The 24,679-nt window shown below is 34.0% G+C and overlaps 1 protein-coding gene across 13 annotated transcripts in view; it reads left to right on the forward strand.

Annotated features, from left to right (window-relative positions):
- MIPOL1 (mirror-image polydactyly 1) overlaps positions 1-24,679 on the forward strand; it is a 353,644-nt gene that overhangs the window by 139,560 nt on the left and 189,405 nt on the right. The gene's annotated exons all lie outside the window — the stretch shown is intronic.

Below are 24,679 nucleotides of genomic sequence, written 5' to 3' on the forward strand. Positions count from 1 at the left end.
TTGGATTACTGTGATATTGCCTTGGAAACAAACAGAGATCATTCTGTTGTTTTTGAGATTACATCCAAGTACTGCCTTTTAGACTCTTGTTGACCATGTTGGCTACTCCATTTCTTCTAAGGGATTCCTGCCCACAGTAATAAATATAATGTTCATCTGACTTAAATTCACCCATTCCAGTCCATTTTAGTTCGCTGATTCCTAGAATGTCGACATTCACTCTTGCCATCTCCTGTTTGACTACTTCCAATTTGCCTTGATTCATGGACCTAACATTCCATGTTCCCATGCAATATTGCTCTTTACAGCATCGGACCTTGCTTCTATCACCAGTCACATCCACAACTGGATATTGTTTTTGATTTGGCTCCATCCCTTCATTCTTTCTGGAGTCGTTTCTCCACTGATCTCCAGTAGCATATTGGGCACCTTTATTTTATTTTATTTTGTTTTATTTTATTTTATTTTGTTTTTTGGGTACCTTTATTTTAATTTCCATCATTTTGATCGAGATGTAGTTGCATTTCATTAGGCTTTAATTTGTGTTTCCTTAATCACTAATGACCTTGATCTTCTCTTCATGTATTTATTGGCCATTTTGATATACTCTTTTGTGAAGTGTCTATTAGGCTTTTGCCCAATATTAAACTTGTTTGTTTTTTCTTATTGAGTTATGTAATTTGGATATAAATGCTTGCACACTTTGGGACTTGCATTTTTATTCTCTTAATACTATCTTTTGTCATTCTTAATTTTAATGAAGTAGATTTTCTCATTTTTTTTTCCTAGTAGTAATGTATTTTGTCACCTCTTTAAGAACCCCTTGCTTTCTCAGAGTGATGAACACGTTCTGCTGTGCTTTCTTCTAGAAGCTCGATTATTTTAACTTTCACAATTGGTCTTCATTGGTTTCCAATTAATTTTTATGTATTCCATGTACATCATTTTCTTCAAATGAATGTCTACTCTGGACCCAGTATCATGTATTTAAAAGATCAACTCCTTTCCTCTTGCCTCCAGTGAATTCTAATGTATCGGGTGGCTGTATGTATGTGGGTTTGTTTCTGGATTCTTGGTCCTTTGTTCAGATTGTCATTTTTCAGGAAAAAAAAAAAATCGTCTAGTATTCTGATGAGAATTACACGGACTATAAAGATCAATTAGAGAAAGATTGGCCTCTTAGAGATGTTGAATCTTCGAAACCATTGATCTTTTTATAAAAATTACTGATTTTTCTTTGTATACCACTTCGGTCGCATCCCACAAGTTTTTGATATGTTTGTTATTTCATTATTATATACCTTAAAATGTTTGTTATTTTCTATATGTGGTTTTTTTTTCTAGAATCCATGAGTCATTTAGAAGTATGTTGCTTAACACTTAAACATTAGATTTGATATTTCCTTTGTCATTAAATTAGAATTTAATTCCATGGTGACAAGAAAACAAGCTAGGTTATTTCCGTTCTTAGAAATTTGTTGATACTTTGCTCTGACCCCAAAATAAGTTGTATTTGTTACATGCGCTGTGTATTCTAAAACATTGTGTATTCTGCAGTTGCCAAATGTAGTCTTTTTCTCTATGTGTCATTTAGGTCTAGTAGATTAATCATGTCTTTCAGTTCTGTATTCATAGATTTATTCTTGCTTGTTGTATATATTCCTGAGGGAGGTGTTTAAAGTATCAAATGATCATGATGAATTTTTCTTCTTTTAATTTGGTTAACTTTTGTCTTATTTATTTTGAAACCATGTAGTTATGTTCTCAAGTCTTTAGGATTACTATAGCAACCTTTTTTCCCTAACATTTTCTTATGACATATTTTCAACGTATGGCACTCATCACCTGAAATCCTTAATCCAAAAATCGGTAGTATTTTGCTAAGCCTGATTTGTTATATTATCTCTGCGTTATCCATCCTTTCCTCTATCCATCAGTTCACCTCACTCACTTTATGAATTTCAGGTGAAGGCAGGAATCGGTACTTTGTCCTCTGAATTCTTCAGCACAGCATATCATTAGTTATCACTCCAGAAATTTTCCCCATTATCTTTTCAGTTAACCCATGCCCTTTCTGTTCCCCAGTAGCAATCACCAATCTGGTATTTTTACATCATAAATTAGTTATACTTTGTCTAGAAAGTTATATGCTCGAGATCACAATATATCTTAGATGATCACATTTGTTTGAGTCTCATATGCTTGTTGGGTAGAAAATACATATTTTTCTAAGCTTGCCTCTTGCTGTTGATGACTGATTTTTTTTTTTCTTAAGATTTTCTTCATCTTTTTTTGAAGTTGATCTAGAATTTCTATTGTTCTTTTTCTGTGCTAATTCCTGTGGGTCATTCTGTTAAAACTGCATTTCAGCATATCATTCCTAAAGATCTGTATGTAATTTTGCTATCTTAAAATATCAAAAACTGAAGTTATTTCCTTAAAAATTAGTCTTCACCAGCTTTGCAACTAATACTTTTTAAAATATAATAGACCATGTTAAGTATGCAATACCATTTTCTCTGATACATTGTTCTTCAGTGTAATAGTAAACCTACACTTATTTTCCAGAAAAAGCAATGTTAGGCATGATTGAAGGGAGTGTGAGTTTAAACCATGAACACATTTGATAATTAGCAGAAGTCTCTTAAGTTTTGAGGAGCCTGTGTTACAAAGTTTTGGCATGAAAGCATCTTTTTTCTAAAGACTTTGTGACATTTTTTGTGTAAATTATAAATTTATGATTTTTTAAAAATCCCATATTTTGTAGTAATCTTGGAAAACTACTTTATAGTTTCATAAACTGCCATTTGGGCACAAATATTCAAATTGCTGTGATTTTGTTTCTTCATTACATCTCTGATTTCATAAGGAAAATTTTCAGTTAGCATTTTGGTTAATTATATTTCTGCTAAATTTTCTTTTCAAAAACACAGTAACATGCAACCAAATATGTAGTAAAATTATTTGACTTGTTTACACAAGTAGTTCAGGAGTAACATAAAGATATCTGAATGTATCATTCACTATAAAATGTATGTCTTTGGTCCAAAGTATTAGGACACTTTTTAAAATAAAACTTTATTTCTCAACATCAAGGCCCTCACTGTTGAAAATGACTCTGTGGCTGTGCCTGTACATTTACCTACAGGTTTGTTTGATTAATTGCTACTTGACTCATCTATCATAATACTAAGCTCTGGGATCACAAAAGATCAGATTCTCAAATCACCTCCTAGAATTAATTTAAATATCTAATGTTGATACTTGCAATGATTCAGGGGATAATGGTTTTTACTGTTACTAGTAGCCTATTTCAGTATTATAAACCCTTGGAAAAAATTCTGAATTTATATATTAAGTCCTTGTTAACATTATTTAACCTGTTGCAGTAAAAAATTATCATGGTCTTTATTAGTAGGTTAGAATATATAATGAAATATATTTCTAAGTTATAATTTATCTGGAAACTTTTTCAATAAATATGTCTGTAAGTCATAAATACATTACTAGATCTTCATGAGTGTTATTTTGGTTTAGTGATCCTTGAAAATGGAATGTTTTTTGCTATTAATATATTTACTTTTTATTTACAATTTTTATTTCAAATGCAATTTACACACAAATGAAATACGTTAAGTATTAAATCAGCAATTTGACAAGTTGTGACAAATATCTTCACCCACATGACCACATCCCTTTGAAGATAGAGAACATTTCCATATCCCAGGAAAGTCCCCTCACTTATTTCCCTTCCCTACCAATCACATCTGCCCCACCCAAATGACTTTTCTGTTTTGGTTTTGTTTTTTCAAAATTAATTAATTATTTTTTAGAAAGATGACTGAGGGCCGGTTCTTTCTGAATAATGCCAGCTGATGTGTCTAAGCAAAGGTAGAATTGGAAAATGTAATAGTTGATTCAGGTACAGACCATCCATGGACCCCAAAGCCATTGACGGAAATCACTTTGGGGAACATAAGATCCTGAAGTATCACCCTGCAGACTTTTCTGTTTTTAACCACGGATTTATTTTGCATATTCTAGAACTTTGTGCAAGTAGGTTAAACAGTTACACAATTGGCAGCACAATATTTCTATTCATCCATATTGCTCTTTCTATCATTTTCTTGTTGATGGAATAGGAAAGTTGGATTTGTCCCGTTTTTGTTCATTAACATTAAGGCTACTATGAGAATTCTTGTACAAGCCTTTTTGTGGACGTAAGTTTTCATTCTCTTGGTTACAAATCTAAAAATGAAATTGTGGGATCACAAATTGCTCACTGAAGTTGCTCTATCATTTTACAGTCTCAGCAGCAATTTATGGATGTTCTGATTGCTGCATATACTCACCCACAATTGTCAGTATTTTAATTATAACTGTTTTATTAGTTGTGCAATAATATATATATATCATTGTGGTTCTATTTTGTATCTCTTAGTGACTAATAGCAGTTTTTCATGTGCTTATTGCTCATTTATATACTTACCTTTTTGAACATCTGTTCAAGTCTTTTACCTGTCTTTTGATAGAGTGATTTGACTTTTATTGATTTGTATATTCTATATAAAGTCAGTTATTTGATATATGTAATAAAAATATTTATTCCTAGTCTTCTCTTGATTGCTCATTTTCTTAATTCTGCATTTTGATGGACCATGTTTTAAATTTTGATGAAATCTGAGATATCATATTTTTTCATTAGAATAGAATTGCTTTACATTGTTGTGTTAGTCTCTGCTATACCACATCGTGCATCAGCCATATGTATACATCTGTCACCTCCCTCTCGATGCTCCCCCTCAACCCATCCCCCTTACTACCCCCTTTAGGTCATTGCAGAGCGCCTGGCTGAGTCCCCTGTGTTATACAGCAGCTTGCCACTAGCTGTTTGACACAGAGTAGTGTATATATGTCAGTGCTACTTCCTCCGTCCATCCCACCCTATCCTTCCTACCCTGCAAATAGGTTCATCTCTACAGTTTTTCTAGATTCCATATATATTGTCGTTCTGTTGCTTAGTCATGTCTCTTTGTAACCCCATGGGCTATATTCCATATATATGCATTCATATATGATGGTATAGCAATATTTTAATGTACCTTGTCTAAGAAATGTGTCCTCACCCCAAGATTACAAAGATATTGTCCTGTTTTCCTCTACAAGCTTTATTATTTTAGTTTTTACTTCTTATCTGTGATTTAACTATTGTGTATGATATTAGATTCAGGATCGTTTTCTAAACGGGTTAATATTCAGTTGTTCCAGCACTGTTTGTTGAAAAGGTGTTTTTTACCCCGTTGAATGGCTTTGGTGACATGTTTTGAACATTAATTGGCCATCCATGCATGCTCCATTACTAAGACGTGTCCAGCTCTTTGTGACCCCATGAACTGTAGCCCACCAGACTCCTCTCTTTGTGGGATTTCCCAGGCAAGAATACTGGAGTGGGTTGTCATTTCCACCTCTATCAGATCTTCCCGACCAGGAATTGAGCCTGTGTCTCTTGCATCTCCTGCATTGGCAGGCAAATTCTTTGCCTTGTACCTATTTATGAACATACTGTTCTGTTATAATGATGTTTTCAAATGCTTATGTCAGTGGCACACTACACTGATTGCTGTAAATCAGTGATGTCAGGCATTGCTTGTCCTCCAACTTTGTTCTTTTTTAAGATTGTTTTTGTTGTTATAGATTCTTTGTATTTTTCTATAAATATTAAAACCAGGTTTTCAGCTTCTATAAAAAGCCTGGTGGGATTATGACTAGATTGTGTTGAATTAGTAGATCATTGAAATGGAGGGAGATTGACATCTTAATTTTTAGTTAGTTTTTTTTTTTTTTTGATCCATGGTATTTCTCACAATCTTCTTGATATTAATAGTATATTACATGGTCTAAATTGAAGAACCTTAAAACAGTAAAATTTCATTTGCTATCACCCTTCTTAATGTATTGACATTTTTATTTATTTTGATTGAAATAGTTTTTTAAAGAAATTATGAGAATTAAAAATAAACTCTATGTTTATCCATTATTGATTTTCAGTATTCCCTATTTGTTCATGTTGGAATGAATTTTCCTTATTGGTTATTTTTCTTTCCCCAAATGACATATTTTAGCCCTTCTTTCTTTCCTCCCATTTAGTTCCATTCTTATTTATCTCCATATATTTTTATTTCACCCTCATTTTTAAGGGTATTGGTGGATGTGATAAATAAGATTTCTATGAGAGATGTTGTGAGTGTTCTCCTGTATTCTAGATATATTCCTCCTTAGCCTCAATGTATAATAATAGCAACTCTGCTCCCCCTAGGTAGTCAGAATTAGTTTCCGTAGCCTGTACATTTACCTCCTTCCTTACATATTGATTGAGAGGCATAAGGAGCTCTATGTGGCCAGGTAACAGTTCCCACTACAAGCATAATGGGATTTTTGTTAGGTCACTAAGTAGAATTTTTCTCTCCCTTTAGAACTACCACCTGTGGATTAGCAGAATCTCAGTTTGCAGAAATGGGAAGCAAAAATCTTGCTATTGGATCACTCTGGGTAATAATAAAGCCATTCCCATATCAACCCCTTGATTCCTAGACCCATGAATATTGACTGTGAATGAAAAAGTACCATGTGTTGTGACTATGATGTGGAACATAAACATTGTCACAGAGAACCTTACCCTAGTGCAAAAGCTATTGCCATGTACCTGGCACTATATTTAAGTCTTCAAAATTCTGTTTTCACTCTCGTATCAAGTCAGCTGCCTCACGATTCTGTGGGACTTTGTAAGATCAGTTTTCAGGAGCATGAGCCCAGTACCACGCTTCATGTGCTATGAAGTGAATTCCTTTCATAAGAACAGTGCTGTGTGGAATCTCATGTGAGGCCTTCTGTAAGCTCATGGGTTGCTGTTTTTGCAGAAGTGTTGCATTCAGAGAAGGCAAATCCACATCCAGACAAAGTGTGTATTCTGGTAAGAAGAGTAAAGAGCAGTTTTAGTAAGAAGGTAGGGAAATGAAAGGTTGTGATCCAAGAGTAGAATTTCAGAGTTAAAGATTAAGGAGGACTAAAAACAAGATGCTGGCTGAGGATATTGTTTGGAGGTAAATTTTATTGGAATAAATGAGTCAAGAAATTGTAAAGCTAGGGTGTTGTGTGGGTGATTCTTGCTTCTGTCTAGAATATTGGCAAGCAAGCAAAATTTTTTTAATGTGGGAAAATAACCTTGGTTGTCACATCTCAGTGTTATAGATATGAAGCAAGTCATCCAAATCATTGCTTCTCAAACTGTCTGTGGTGAAAACTAGTTTTTAAAAAAATATTTTCCAATGTGTTATGGACCACTAATTTTTAACATACAATAAAAATGACTTATCAAAAGATGAAATGAAAAAATATATAGACATGCAGAATTCAAGCAAACATTCTTTTAATGAGTTCAAAGCCATGAAATTTGCTCTGTGAAATTCCTGTAAGATGTTTGATTGCTGCTTCTGAATTTTAGTACCAGCTTCAAGGCAATATCAGTTTCGGACCACTACTAGCCCATGGACCGCACACTTTGAATGGGTAACAGAAACTTCAAAAGTGAAAGGGCTGTCTAATGAAGGATTAGTGGACTGGAAATGACAGTTGGGAACTAGGAAAGTTACATGGTCTTTTTTCCTGTCTCTGACATTACAGTATTTGAACGTAGAGGAGGCTCTGCTAGAGAGGGTGCAGATGCAAATGTCACTGGAAGTGACTTTTTTTTTTTTAAATCAAGCTGAGGAAATAAAGGGATTAAGCTTAAGAATGTATGGAAGTATTTTGGCAATGAAAAAGTACTTCCAAAGTCCCCAGCACCAAAAGTACAGGAAGGGTAGGTAAGAGGAAGAATTAAGGCAGGAGAGAATGCAAGTTTTAGTTAACTTGAGGGAGCTAAATACAGTGTTGACTTACTTTTCTAGTGAGATTGCTCTTGATTCCTGTCGAATGGTTTGGATGATGTTCGTGGGTTTGCATATATATATATTATTTTTAATTAATTGATTTTTGGCTGCACTGGGTTTTCCTTGCTTTGCATGGGCTTCCTCTAGTTGTGGTGAGCAGGGACTACTCTTTAATGTGGTGCGTGGGCTTCTCATTGCAGTGTCTTCTCTTGTGAAGAATGGGCTCTAGGGCATACAGGCTTCAGTAGTCAGCTCATGGGCTCTAGAGTGCAGACTAAGAGGTTGTGGTCTATGGACTTAGTTGTCCCACGGCATGTGAAATCTTTCCGGGCCAGGGGTCTAACCCATGTCTACTGCGTTGGCAGGTGGATTCTTACCACTGTGCCACCAGGAAAGTTCTGAATATGTGTAAAATGAAAACAGTTTCAAAAATGTACAAATATTTTTTTAAAAATAGGTGAAATAGAGAATTCCCTGGTCCAGTGTTTGAGACATTGTGCTTCTATGCATGGGGCATGGGTTTGATCCCTGGCCAGGGAACTAAGATCTGGCAAGCCATGTGGTACAGCCAAATAAATAAATAAAAATAGGTGAAATGATTGACTCCATTGAAAAACTAGGAAGTGCCTAAACTTACAAGGAAAGTGAAGTCGCTCAGTCGTGTCCGACTCTTTGCGACCGCATGGACTGTAGCCTACTAGGCTCCTCTGTCCATGGGATTTTCCAGGCAATAGTACTGGAGTGGATTGCCATTTCCTTCTCCAGCGGATCTTCCCGACCCAGGGATGGAACCCAGGTCTCCCGCATTGTAGACAGATGCTTTACCATCTGAGCCACCAGTGTTTGCTAAATAGCAGTCACTAAATCAGACCACAAGTAATTTACTGCTTTCCTTTGGAGAATGCTGGTTATAGTTACATATTCAAAAATATTAGAGTCTTATCTCTCCAAGAGAATGACTCTTTAAATTTTCAACTTGTTGATACTTTGATTTATCACACAATTTTTTAGTTTTTCTCTTGTAATCTTAGAAGTTGAAGTGGCTTCTGTTAGGATATCACAATGTTTGGGCAACAGACATTATACAATAAGAAAATTAAGAATGAGTACTTAAGTAATTGACAGCTGTATTGAGATTACATTTATAACAGCAAACAAACAAAGTTTGCAAACCAAGAGGAGGAGGCATCTGTGATTCCAGGAATACAATAACTGAAAAAGAGCTTAGTAAACTATTAAACTATGGCTGTCATCCAGTCAGTACTAATACTATTTCCTGAACTCTGCTTTGTGTCTTACAATAGTATAAGAAGCATCTCTATCCTTTTGTGCAATAACTGTCAACCTAACATTTAGGTTATACTATTGTTTGTTTATGGATTTTGAGAAAATCCACTGAAGTTTACTTAAGCACCAATTCATTACAATGGTATTATTTACTGAATTTTGTTTTCCTGGCCATTAGCTAAGTACAAGGTTCAGCATTACAAGGTTATGACTATACAGAAAGGATCAGAGTACCACAGCCTAGTAGTTGAATTAACCAGAGAAGTAAAGTCATCATCTTAGAAATAAATGGTTTTGCAGCACTGAAGAGATTACAGAAAGTGAATAAGCTAGATTAGACCTGTTTTATGTAGTAATTTTATAGTTTATTTTAATTATTTCAGTTGTAAAATATTGTTATACTGTTAATTAGTTCTGATTATTCATATTAAACTATTGAAATGCAATACTTTTCTGATATAATTCATAACAAAACAAAAACTCAAAGCAGTTCTATAGTTTTTGTTAATGAAATTGAAGAGGAAGTGTTATTAAGTTTGAATTATACCTTTTAATTTAACTGCTAGAATTATAATTTCAAATCTATTTAATATTTTAGGTGATCATCCTAAAATCTGGAAATTGCAAACTAAGTTTTCTTAAACTTTATATAAACATATTTATAATTCAACATCAGTATAATAAGTATAATTATAAGCATTGACATAATAAATGATTCATACATTAGATGAGAAATATAATAGCCTCAGTGTTAAACTGTCATTTTCTTCTTCTTAGACCTGAAGGCTGGACTGACAGATTGAGATCCTTAGAAGCTATGGCATAGTGGAAGTGGTGCCTCTTCCCAGGATACAACAGATACTACTGAAATCAAGGGGTTCTGTGGCTTTTGTTTTTCTCTCTTCTGTTTTTGGGCAGCCTGTTCAGATTATTCCTTTTGATTTATCATCCTGCCCTTCTAGTCTTTTACTCCTGGAACAGTGCGTGTCATATCCATACACAGCCAGTTAGAATACACTGAGAATTAGGATGGTAGGGAAGAGAGAGCAAAGAGGGGTGGATGGAATGGATGTATGATAAGTTAGTTTTGGCTTACTTTTCTATTCAGGGAAGTATTACTTGCATTTTTTATCTTTTTTAGTTTCTTATTTTATTGACAGCTCAATGTTAGCAATCATTTCTAGATGTGTTCTATTAGAATCCAGAAAAGGTGATTTCAAAACTCTCCAGTTAGTTAGACTCTTCAGTCCTCATCCAAGAGTTTTGTAATTCATGCACAGGGCTTGCATGCAAGTGGCTTAAAAGCACTGCCAGAGTACTGTGAGTTAGATGGAGAAGTTGGAGATCTGGTCTGTCTGAAGTAGAGAAAGCTTGGTGAGAACCTTGGACATTCACTTGATTCTTCCTTAGATTAAGGACCAAGCCTGAATGCAGTGCTATTTAATGGAATGTTCTATAATAATGGAAATATTTCTACATTGTTCAGTTTGGTAGCCATAAACTACATCTGGTCCCTGAGCACTTTAAATGTGGCTAGTACAAAAGAATATTTTAAATTTTATGTAATTTTAATTAATGTACAGTTAAATCTGAATAGCCACATATGCCTTCTGTGTATATATCAGTCAGAACAGCTCTAGGTAAAGATTCAGGACCTCAGATTAAGTTCAGAACTGGAATAGACCTGTTCAAATAAATTATAAAAATAAGTTTGATAGGTGCAAAGGAATTAAGCAATAACTTCACTCTTTCCTGGAGGAAAAATCCACACTCTTCAAAGAAAGACAGCATAATATAGATACCTTACAGTGAACCACCCACATTGACCACCATATAATTAAAAATACTAGAAGTAGATAAATATGAGCCACAGTCCAGAGAACATATAGTTAGCAGAAACAAATCTTGACATACTCAAAATATTGCAAATTCAGAACAGTGCTTTGAAGAAGTTATTCTAAGTTTTTTCCAAGACTTAAAGGAAAAGTGTTCCCAGTGTGTGAACTGCTGGGCAATATCAGCAAGGAAATGAAACTCTAGAAAGAACTTAATTGTAAAACTAAAATTGTAACATCTGATATGAAAACTTCAGTGAACATACTTAATAGTAGTTTAGAGACTGTACAGTAAAAGATTGGTGAGCTTGAAGACAGATCAGTAGAATTTATCTAACCTGGAGAAAAGAAAATGATTAGAAAAGAATATAATCTCAGTGGAACAGTATCAAGCATTCTAACAATGTTTAATTTCCAGATATTTAGGGTTATTCTAGATATCTTATTCTTATGAATTTCTCATTTAGTTCCCTTGTGAGCAGAAATATGCTCTATGATTTCGTCTTTTCACATTTATTGTGATATATTTTAAGATCGAGCATATAGTTTTTTCTTTCCATTGAGAAGAATGTGTACTAGGTCAAACTGAATGAAAAGTAAAAGTCAAGCCTTCTACAATGTTAAATAGTGTAAAAGAATGAAATTTGACCACTCATGCTATCTGAGTTCAAGACTTGCTCTAAAACTGCAATAATCAAGACCATGCTTTGCACATGCACAAATCAGTAGAAGAGTATAGCAAGTCCAGAAACAGGTATCTATTGTGTGAAGTGTTAGTTGCTCAGTCATGTCCAACTCTTTGCAGCCCCATGGACTGTATAACCCACCAGGCTCCTCTGTCCATGGAATTCTCCAGGCAAGAATACTGGAGTTGGTAGCCATTTCCTTCTCTTGGGGATCTTCTCGGCCCAGGGATAGAACCTGGGTCTCCCTGCGTTGCAGGCAGATTCTTTACCAGGGAAGCCCCAGATCTTGTGTATAGTTCCTTAATTTTTTTTTTACATTTTTAATAGATTTATTGAGATTTACATGCCATAGTAGTAGTAGTCTCAGTAGACACGCTCAGTCGTGTCTGACTCTTTGCAACCCCATGGACTTTAGCCTGCCAGGCTCCTGTGTCTGTGAAATTTTCCAGGCAAGAATACTGGAGTAGGTTGCCATTTCCTTCTCCAGAGGATCTTCCCAACCCAAGAATTGAACCTGGGTCTCCTGCACTGCAGGCAGATTCTTTTCCATCTGAGCCACCAGGGAAGCCCTAAATACATTTAAAGTTATAATTCAGCATTTTTATTGTTTTCATAGAGTTGTACATTCTCAAAAGTTTGGAACATTTTTATCAGCCCAGAAGAAACTTTATACCCATTATTAGTCATTCCCATTCGGTCCCGCAAAGCACCCCTCCACCAGCCCTAGGCAACCTCTAATGTACTGTCTATCTCCATAGAGTTACCTGTTCTGGACATTTTATGTAGCGGAATCACACAAAATGTGATCTTTAGTGACTAATTTCTTTGACTTTATATAATGCATTTACAGTTAACCCATGTGTTAGCATGTATCAGTACTTTTATAGCTAAATTAATCCTTTTTAAATTGCCAAATAATAATATGGATATACTACATTTTGTTTGTCAGTTGATAGATAATTTATTTCTACTTTGTGGTTTTTGCAAATAATTCTTCTCTGACTGCTCATTTACAGCTTTTTGTGTGAACTTATTTTTTTTCACTTTCTTGAGAATATACCTGAAAGTGGAATTTCTGTGTCATATGGCAACTATAACTGAAAATTGGGTCATCTCTTCCCAACTGACATCATTGTAATGAGTCATGGAGATAGTCCAGGAAGGTCAGCTAAATATGCCACTAATTTTCCTGCCAATTGAGGGTGTCAGATTGGTTGGGGGTTCATTTGGTTGCTGTAGATCCTTAATTGTTTTCTAGAATTTCCACAAAGCTTTAGTCCATATGTTGTTTACTTTTTGTTTCCATTGAGGAGCTTATTTTCCACCATCTTGCAGGTGTCATTCTGCTCATTGTCATTTTGATTTACATTTCCTAATGGCTACTGATACGGACTATCTTTTCTTGTGCTTATTGGCCATTTATATATGTTTTTTGAGAAATATCTATTTTGGTCCTTTGCCCATTGTTTAGTTATGTTTTTATTCTTCCTTTTGTTATTGAGTAGTAAGAATTCTTTTTGTATTGTAGATATAAGGTTTTTCTTTTAAATCAGATACATCATTTATAAAATATTTTTCCCTTTCTGTGGGTTGTCTTTTCACCTCTCAGTTATATGAGCAACCATGTGTAGCACACAAGTTGTTCAGTGTAGTCAAGTCCCATTTATTTTTTTTCTTTTGTTGTTTGAAGGCTTAGAAGGTTATGCTGAACCCAGTATCACTAAATTTACTCCTGTTCTTCCCTAAGATTTTTATACTTTTATTTCTTACATTTAGATCTGTGATCAAATTTAATTTTTCTGTATGTACTAAGAAAGTTGTCTAACTTTATTCTTTTGCTTGTGACACACTTGACATCTGACCAAGGCATCAGGTCAGTCCACTGTGGAAGGATATATTTACAGCAAATAATGATGGAACAACAGCTCAGGATCAGTATAGAATTAAAAGGTACCTTAACTTTCTCCTCACACCATACTCAAAAATAAAGTCAAGGTGGATTATAAACTTGCACAAGAAAACTTAAACCTTAAAGATGTTGTAAGACACCAGGAGTAAATATCTTTATTACCTCAAGGGAGGTGAAGTTGTCAGAAAGGACAGAAAGAGCTCCAGCCATAGCAAAAACAAAAAAAAGTGATAAATTTAACTTTGACAAAATTAAAAGCTAATGCTTATCAAAAGCCAACTTTAAGAATATGAAAGGTGGGACTTCCCTGGTGGTCCAGTGGCTGAGATTTCTATGCTTCCAGTGCAGGGACCTGGTTCTGTCCCTGGTCAGGGGACTAGATCCCACATGCTGCAACTAGGAGTTCAGCTGCCAAAGCCAAGTAAACAAACAACAAAAGGTAAGCCATAGCCTAGGAGAAAATATTTGCAATTCGTGTGTCTGACACAGGACTTCCAATAAGTATATTTAAATAATTCCCACAATTTGTGAATAAAAACCCAAGAAAAGAATCGGTCAAATACTGGAAGAGAAGCTTCACAGATGTTCAGTGAACACACGAAAAGATTATTATAATTTGTGAACAGGGAAACACAAAGTTAAATGTGATACCACCTCACATACACAGTGTCATCTGAGATTGAAAAGACCAACAACAGTAAATGTTGCTGAGAATGTATAGCAACTGAAACAAGGACCCATTGCTAATGGGAATGTAAAATGGAACAACCAGTTTTGAAAACTACTTGACAGTTTCTTAGACACTTGAACAAGATATACTTTGTGACCTAGCAAGTCCATTTCTATGTATTTATCCAAGGAAAATGAAAAATATATGTATATAATGCTGTAAGAATTTTAGAGAAACATTTATAGGAGCTCATTTGTAATATTCAAATACTAAAGACCACTCAACTGTCATTTCCTTAGTAAGAATATGGACAAATACATACAATTCCATACAATGGAATATTATTAATATTTTACACAAAAAGAATGACATACTGATGCACACAAAAGCTTAGGTGACTCAAATACATAAGTTGATTGAAAGAAGTCAAAGGATTACAACTAAAGATTTTATTGTATTTTTACAAAGTTAAAAAACAAGTGAAATTATTCATGGTATTAGAGAAAATTCCAAATATTCTTTTCCAGTGCTCAAGGACTTCTGCCAGTATCTAACTGGTGTTCTGTGAGAACTGCTACATTTGTAGATGTATTCTTGATGTATGGAGAGAGTTTTACTCCACGTCCACCTACTCCTCCATCATCTTGTCAACCTCCTCATGACACTATAAATCAGAACGATGGTAGCCTGTGGCTATGAATGGACTTCCCTGGTGGCTCAAATGGTAAAGAACCCACCTGCAATGCAAGAGACCTGGGTTCAATTCCTGGGTTGGGAAGATCCCCTGGAGAAGGGAACAACAGATTGGAAGCACCAAGACCTCTCTGGTGTGATGTAAATATTATATATATCATCATCCAAAGATTTTGCATATTCCTGTATTTTAAGTATAATTTTTTTCAATTTTTATATTATGCTGCATTCATGCTTGTATGCTTATATGTATACAATAGCCTAAATATTGATTACTGGTATATACTTTTAATTTTAGATCGAAATTTATATAGAAAAATAAGAATTCTTTTAAAAAATTCACATCATTTATTCTTAAGCATGTATTATATAGCTTCAGTGAAGCAGGTGCTGGATTTGTCCCTGGGATTGTAGGTGGATGTGAGGGAGAATGACAAGCAGATGGTTGTAGATGAGACCAGAAAGGGCAGTGAATTCAGAGAGGGAAGGCGGGGATGGTATTCCTCAGGAGGGCTTCCCAGTGGGTCTGGTGTTGTGTGGATAAATCATATATGTACAAAAACTTGTGCAAAGGCATGAAAGTTGAAATGAATATTCATATCTTGGGGACTGTGGATAATTTATCATGTCTAAACTAGAGCAGGTGTACAATTGAGGAGGAATGAGATACGACACTTAATTTCAATTCTTTAAGCAATGGGAAAACCAATATGCAATATCAAGATAGGGCAAGTAGGAGTTAATGTGATTATAGCTGTATTTTAGAAAGACCTTTCTGGAGTATTTGTTAGCTCTGAGATGCAGCGTGAAAACACATGCATGCACACATACCCATTCTTTTTTTATTATTATTATTGGAGTATAGTTGATTAACCATGTTGTGTTTCAAGTGTATAGCAACATGATTCAGTTAGGTATGTGTATACACATGTGTCTATTCTTTTTCAAATTCTTCTCCTATTTAGGATATTGCAGAATATTGATGCAGAGTCCCCTCTGCCGTAGAGTAGGTTCTTATGGGTTATCTATTTTAAATATACCAGTGCGTACATGTTAATCCCAAACTCCTAATCTGTTCTTCCCTGCAACCTTCCCCACTGGTAACTATAAGTTTGTTCTGTAAGTCTGAGTCTTTTTCTGTTTTGTAAAGAAATTCATATGTATTTACTTTTTTACATACCACATATAAGTAGTATCATATGATATTTGTCTTTGTCTGACTTACTTCACTTGGGATGATAGTCTCCAGATTTATCCATGTTGCTGCAAATGGCATTATTTCATTCTTTTTGATGGCTAAGTAATATTCCATTGTATTTATGTACCGTGTCTTCTTTATCCATTCATCTGTTGATGGGCATATAGGTTGCCTCCATTTAGGTTGCATGTATGCTTTCAAACCATGGTTTTCTCCAGCTATATTCCCAGGAGTGGGATTGTTCGATCATATGGTAGGTCTGTTTTTAGTTTCTTAAGGGCCGTCCACACTGTTATTCATGTGGCTCTACCAATTTATATTCCCACCAATGATGTAGAAGAATTCCCTTTTTTCCACATCCTCATTGCTATTTATTGTTTGTAGATATTTCTGTAGTGGCCGTTCTGACTGATGTGAGGTGGGATCTCATTGTAGTTTTGATTTGCATTTCTTGAATAATTAGCAGTGTTGAGCATCTTTTGATATGCCTCAGCCATCTATATGACTTCTTTGGAGAAATGTCTATTTATACCTTCTGCCCATTTTTTTATTGGGTTGTTTGTATTTATCGTATTGAGCCACATGTGCTATTTGTAAATTTTAGAGACTAATTCATTGTTGACCTCATTGTTTGCAAATATTTTCTCCCATTCTTTGGATTGTCCTTTTGTTTTATTTATGGTTTCTTTTGCTTTCCAAAAACTTTTGAATTTAATTAGGTCCTATTTGTTTATTTTTTGTTTTTATTACTCTAGGAGATGGATTGAAAAATATACTGCTACAATTTATGTCAGAGAATATTCTCCATGTTTTCCTCTAAGAGTTTTATAGTATGCAGTCACATTTAGGTCATTAATCCATTTTGAATTTATTTTTGTGTATGGTGTTAAAGAGTGTTCTAACTTCATTTTTTTCATGTGACTGTCCAGTTTTCCCAGCACCATTTATTGAAGAGACTCTTCTATTATGTGGTCTTGCCTCCTTTGTCATAGATTAATTGACTGTAGGTTATGGGTTTATTTCTGGGCTTTGTATCCTGTTCCACTGATCTATGTTTCTGTTCTTGGGACTTCAGACTATACTGCAAAGATATACTCATCAAAGCAGTGTGACTAGCACATTCTTTTTTAAACTCTCTTGATGATAATTGATTTGTAGTCTGCTTTGAGAACTACCAGATTAGAGGATAATTTGAAAGGACTTGAGACTGAAGACATGACACTTGCTCTTACAGTTAATGAAAAAGTCAGAGGCTGAATGAAAGGTATGACATGGGGATAAAAAATAAAGCATGTTGAAGGAATAAGACTTCCTCCAACTTTAGAATGAAGATAGGAGGAAGCTTAAGATGACTTTCAGGTTTAGTAAGGATGATTGGTTAAATGCCATTTATAAGCAGGGAATATAGTAAAATAGGAAATACACATTTAATATCACCTGTTTTTTAGGTACTCTGCTATGTAGCAATGAACAGAGACTTTGGGCTCTACTTTCTTGGAGTTTGCACTTTATACAAAGTAGTAGATATTTTCATGTGAAGGCCTGATGATTTCAGATTTTTATATATTCATACATAAATATATTTGTTATATAACAGGTATAAAAATATGTGTATGTATGTGTGTATATATATATATGTGTATATATGTGTATCCATATATATGTGTATATAGCTTTTATAGGGCCTTCATTTAAAACACTTCCAGTGTTAATAAAAGAATAGCAATTTTTCTGTTTCATATTCCTAAAGAGAACATTATGATTTTAGATGTAATGTTAGTCTTAGAATATACTATTAAAAGTTGAGAAATAATTGCCTAGGTTTTTATCAATTTTGCTTAGGTTGAATGAACTGAGTTAAATGTAGTAATCCTGAATGGTAGCTAGTTCACCTTCCATTCTGATCTATGTTATGTATTTCCTTAAAGTTCATATTCTAAAACATCATTATCATTAACTTTTTCTGTAATTCTAGCTATTACATTGCTTTTACTATTTTCCTATGTGTATATATTATAAATTTTGTTGATAAATGGTTATTCTGCCTGCAATTGAATCCTCCGTATTAGTTGCATGAGTTTAAAGGAGGTATTTTTTACTCTCTGTTCTGTTTCCTTCTCTGCCACATGGTAAAATATATAATCTATAGTGTCCACATGAAGATTGACTGATTTAATACATGTAAAGTTCTTAGAGGCTGGCACATACTGATTTCTCACTGAGGGTTGGTTAACTATCATTAATAACATGTGTTAACCTTTATCTTGAAATAGAGATGCAAATCATGATTTTTCAAATGAATATATTTTATGAATATGGCTAACAAAATAATCTTAAACAGTATTACAAAAATGATATTTTGATAGCATAGCTTACTAAATACCTATATACATGTTGACATCTTTTTAAGTAATTATTATGTTTACTAATAATCTTTTTACATTGTGATTTTAATCTTTTTGAGCAATTTAGTTGTTTAAAATGAGTATAAATTACTGTATTTGCTATTAAATCCTTATTTACTTTCACATGATGTTTTTGAAATGTTATATGTAAATATAATTAAGATATATGTGTATAAATATGTACAAACATGTCATTGTCTGGCATGTTGCCTGGTAATTGCTGGTATATTGCTTGATGAGTGTTTACTGAGTAATTTATGATTCGTCTGTATGTGTATGTGCGTGTGCACGCACACGGGTGTGTATGAGCTGTAACATAAGTGTTTTCAGAGACTCACATAATTATTGTTTTTCTTTTTTATCTTTGTTTTTTTTTTAAACTCTGAGTATTGTATAAATTATTCATTTAACCAAACTGCTGATATTTTGCCAGGGCTTTGAAGAAGAAACAATTTACCTTTTTGAATTGGAAAACTCTATTCCAAGTTATTTTGCTGTGAGAAAAGCATTCTAGTTATTATTTTTAAATCTAAAATGAAGTGTTGTTTTAAAATTCTCCTAAATGAAAAGGAATAAAGTTATTTATATAATCCTAAGTGCTTCCAAACATCTACAGCTCAAAGTTCATAATTCACATTGACACCAAAGTGTAGTTTCTGTTTTGACTGGAAGAGTCTGGTATTATTTTTTTGTCTGCAAGGGAAAGAGTTGTATAACATCCAAGTGGGAAGATGTTTGATTGTAATGCAATCAACATGATTTGTGAGTGAAAGCAGATTTTACAGGAAGAGAAACAGCAGCTGTTAAAATCCTAGACAGTATTAGAGAATTCTTTAAAAAAAAAAAACAAACTCTTTCAGGAAATAAACATAAGGTGAGACAGAATCATAGCAATATATATTCTGTTTGATACAGTTCTTCACAATTCGGGGTAATGAGTAAAAGGAAATTACTGGTGAATATAATATCTTACAGTAAATATGGGTCAAATCCTTTAATCAAAATTTTTCATTAATTTTTTATATATTTTATGTGTTTAGTTCACTCATGTTACAGAATTAGTTTTGTTTGCGGGGGCAGATTTAATTCTTTTCTTTTTATTAGTAATACTATAGTGCGTAGATTCATGAGCCTCTGAGATCATTTCACCCTATTAAAACAGCTGTCCATCTTTTTTTATCTATATCCCCCACTTATTTACTACTCCTCGTTTTATCTTGCAGGGAATCCCAGACACAATGTCCTTTTTATCTATAACTTTTATTGTGTATCTCTTAAAGTTGTGGCATGTATATACCCAAGCACATGAGTGCATGCTCAGTCACTCAAGTGTGTCCAACTCTGCGACCCAGTGGACTGTAGTCCCCCAGACTCCACTGTCCATGGAATTTTCTGTGGCAAGAATACTGGAGTGGGTTGCCATTTCCTACTCCAGGGAATCTTCCTGACCTAGCGATTGAACCTGCATCTTGTGCTTTGGCAGGCGGTTTCTTTATCAGTGCCCCACCTGGAAAGCCCTAAAGATGTGGACTTTTGTGTAAAACATAATTACAGCACAATTATCATACCAAAAATATTAACAGTTCTTTAATATTGTGAAACATTCAGTTAGTTTTCAAATTCCAGTAGTCTCATAAATATCCTTTTCCTCTTTGTTTTGAATCTGTATCTAAAATAAGAATCACATCTTACAAATGATTGAATTGACTCTTAAGACTTAAAAAAATTTTCTTTTGAAATACAGTTGTTTTACAATGTTGTGTTAGTTTCTGCCATATAGCAAAGTAAATCAGCTATATGTATACTTATATCCCTTCTTTTTTGGATTTCCTTCCCAGTTAGGCCATCACAGAGCATTAAGTAGAGTTCCCTGTGCTATACAATAGGTTCCCATTAGTTATCTGTTTTATATACAGTAGTGTATATATGTCAGTCCCAATCTCCCAGTTCAGCAGCCCCCGCTTCCCCCCAGGTGTCCATGTTTGTTCTCTACTTCTGTGTCTACTTCTATTTGACAGATCAATTCATCTGCACCATTTTTCTAGATTCCACATATATGTGTTAATATATAATAGTTGTTTTTCTCTTTCTGACTGACTTCACTCTTTATGATAATCTCTAGGTCCATCCATGTCTTTGCAAATGGCGTAATATCATTCCTCTTTATGGCTGAGTAATATTCTTTTGTGTATACACACCACTTCCTTATCCATTCCTCTGTTGATGGACATTTAGGTTGTTTCCATGTTCTGGCTATTATATATAGTACTACAATGAAACTGTGACAATATACAGATAGCATTTCATTACGTTCCATTTAAATATTTAAAATTTTTAAGTGTAAAAAAATGTTTTAAAATCCTCCTAGGTCTTATTTTATGCATTAGAACTTTTAAGAACATTAATGTTTGGCACAATATGAACAGAGAAGATATTGTGTTATTTATTATTAATTGTGTCAGTTCAAAATGAAACTGTCTAAAACCGTAGAAGAAATTACATATTACTTAATTTAGGGACATTCTTCTTCCCTAGCACTTGTTTTGTTTCTTTTCATTCATTAAATTAGGGAAAATTATTAAACGCTTGAAAGTGTAGCACTTTGGGACACTTGCCACATTGAGTGGTCCCTGGGCCTTATCTTCTGTCCCTCTTACACTGCGTGGCAGTGAATACTGAGCCCAAGTACAAAATGTGAATAAATGTCCTCAGCACAAAAATAGCTTTATTAAGCTATATTTATCTCTTTGGTTACAGTTTTTTTTATATAAACTTTGGTCTACAAGTACCCTTCCTCTCCCCTCCCAGTCTTTTCAAAAAGTGAGGAAATCTATGAAGAACAAAAATTTAGAGGAAACCAAAAAAGAAAGAAAGGAAACCTAAATAGTTACAAACATACCAGTTAACTAGGGATCTAAGACCAGGTATAGCACTCCAAGGCTGAAAACTTGAATTTTATTGCCCTTACAAGGGTTAATGATTGGACTACTTGTGATGGGACCAGACCCTTGCATGTATTTCCAGAATCATAGAAAGACCCCCTGTTTAGTATAAGAGAATCTAGGGGAAAAAAACCACTCCCTGGTTTAGGAAAGGACAGGGAGGTTTGTCTTTGGTCTTGACTGAGCAAAGGGCTCAAGCATCCTGAGCAATTAAAGGGTTGGACAGTCAGTGTTCTAACCATCATGATGAGAATTCACAAACTAAGATATTTGCATAAACATCTGTGCTAGATGAGTAAAAACTTTGGGTCACCTTGCAAGAAACAAATGCAAAACCAGTCTGGACAATTCTTCCACACACAGGTGGACAAAACTTCTACAAAAAAGAATTCTCCATGTAAGGAAACAGTCCACTATGAAACACAATTAAAAGAGTTAGACCATTTAGAATTTGAGATAGTAGGAAAAAATGAAAGAGTTATGAAACTTGAGTGTTTAAACAGAGACATCATTAAGTAATACATATAAAAGTAGAGCACTATGAAAAGTAGATGGACAGAACTGAAAAAGAATACAAGGAAATATTTAGAACTGAAAACTAGTCATTGACATTAAAAGATAAGTGAACAGACAAAGGTATAGACAGAATTGAAGATAGAATCAGGAGTCTCAATTCACTAATGAATGATAGATGCTCAGAATTCACACACATACAGAGAGAGATGGATATTAAAAGATATGAAAGGAAAATTAATAAATCCAATATATGACCTATAAGAGTTTCAAAATGGGAACTGGGTAACAATTCAAGATATAACAGCTGTGAGTTTTTCAGGTTTGAGAAGCATACAGAATATCTAAAAGATTTAAATAAATCTATCTCTTCGAATATAAAATGGAAGAACTCCAAAGTTAAACTACAAATTTTAAAGCAACCATTGAGTAAAGACAAACCTATACAAGAATGATTATTAGACTAATATTGACCTCACATTAGCAACAATAGACGCCAGACTGAGACAGAACAGCATCTTCACAGTACTGAAGATAGAACTTCTGTCGTAACAGTTCTATCCAGTAAAGAGTGTCATGAAAACAAAATAATCACCTTTTCAGGCAGAATGTCTCACTAAGAGATTTTTAAAAGCTATGCGTCTGGAAAGAGGGACTTGAACCCAGAAGGAAAGCTCAAAGGGTTTGATAGGGGACTTACACCTATTCTTGTATGAATAGATAATTTTGAATAAGCTATTTCCAAAAATAAAATAAGTAAACTTTGTGAGGGTGATCCAACCTTGATAACAAAACTGGAAAGGATAGCTCAGAGAAGGAAAGATACAGGTCAGTTTCATTTCAGAATATGTACCCCACAATCTGATACATTAATATAAAATACTTGGAAACCCGATTAACATGTATATTTTTCATATGCATATACACATTCAAATGGATATAAATGGATATGTAACAAAATGCATCTAAGTGGTTATATGATAGAAGAATTCCTTTTAAGGTCACGAGCAAGAGCGGAAGAATAACCACCACTTTTTTTTTTTTTTTGGCTACATCTAAAATACATCCAGAGTCCAACTGCTGCGCACTACCTCCACTGCTCCCTACCACCCTGGTCTGAGACACATCATCTCTCTCCTGCACTGCTCAGTAAACTCTCAGCTAGACTTCCTGCCTCTTGTCCTTGCCTTCCTTAGAATCTATTCTTTACATTGCAGGAGGAGTGAGCCTTTATTAATATGAGGCAAATCGTGGTACTTCTTTGTTCTAAACCCTCCAGCAACTTTCCCACACACTCAGAGTAAAAACCATGGTCTATAATATCTCAAGGCTCTTCTGATCTCATCTCCCAGTGTTCTGTCCCTTGCTTGTTTCATTTCTGCCGTATTCTTCCCCTGTTAACACTCGAAAATGCTAGACAAGCTTCTACTTCGGAGCCTTTGCACTCAATTGTCCTTTTGCTTGAACCACTGCTTCCAAAGTTCTGAAGACTTACTTCTTTGTCTTCTTGGTGTCTTTATTCAAGTATCTTTTTTCTCAATTTAAATTTTCTCCTATTTAAAGTCATAAAAGATTTCCTTCCTACTCTTTTGGTATTCCCTATATTTCTTATCTATTTTTCTCCATAACATTTTCACCTTCTATCATACTATGTATTTCATTTATTTTATTGTCTCTTTTCCCATATGGAATATGAGTTCCATGCGGGCAGGGATTTTTATCTGTTAAATGCCATTCCCCCACCATTTATAATTAAATCTAGCACAGGATAAGTGCTTAATAAATATCAATAAATAAGTGAATATCAAGAGTTTGGTAAGACTTTTTCTTTTAAAAGAGTTTGTATGTTACTCAAAGTTGGGAGATACCGATATAGATTGCTGAATAATATTGAGATCAGGGGCAGAAAATATTAGAGTAGTAAGAAATGCTCATTTGGATTATGACTGCATCTAGATTTTGTATCATAATAATGATTTTTAATTCATTATGACAGCTAACACTTGCTGGTTAATGCAGAAGTAACTGTCTAATTCTCGAACTAATAGGTGTACTTACTTATTGGTTATTAAATATCCTCCTTTAAAAATAGATAAACTGAGTGATTTTTTTAAATATTTTTTTAACAATAGATTTAGTAATTTATTTCTTTACAAATCACCCTTGTATCATCATATGGTTTCAATATACAGTATATCAGTTTTATATCCCATACAGTCATTGTGAAAATGTTTGACATATTCATATTAAGATCTCATTTTCAAATGACATAACATTTTAATGATTTTTTTGAATGTAGATGCTTCTGTTAGTTCACTTATGCTTTTATTTATCATTTCCTTTTTACTTACATTTTTATGTATTCCCAGCAGGTCTGTGTCATTTCACATCTATTTTATCACTTGTTTTACATACAAGTAAGGTTTAGTCAAAATAGTATTAGAAACAGTTGTTTCCAAGTCACGTAGCATTCTGTGGCTATTGTTTTTTCTCAACTGTTTCTTTAGATAGTTCTAAAAATATGAAAATCTCATATATATTTTTATGATAATTTTTATTTTAAAAATTAATAAAAGTTCCTCACAGAATATTATATTGTAGTTTATTTAGAAC

Source organism: Ovis aries, chromosome 18, assembly GCF_016772045.2.
Source record: "Ovis aries strain OAR_USU_Benz2616 breed Rambouillet chromosome 18, ARS-UI_Ramb_v3.0, whole genome shotgun sequence".
Taxonomy (NCBI): Eukaryota; Metazoa; Chordata; class Mammalia; order Artiodactyla; family Bovidae; genus Ovis; species Ovis aries.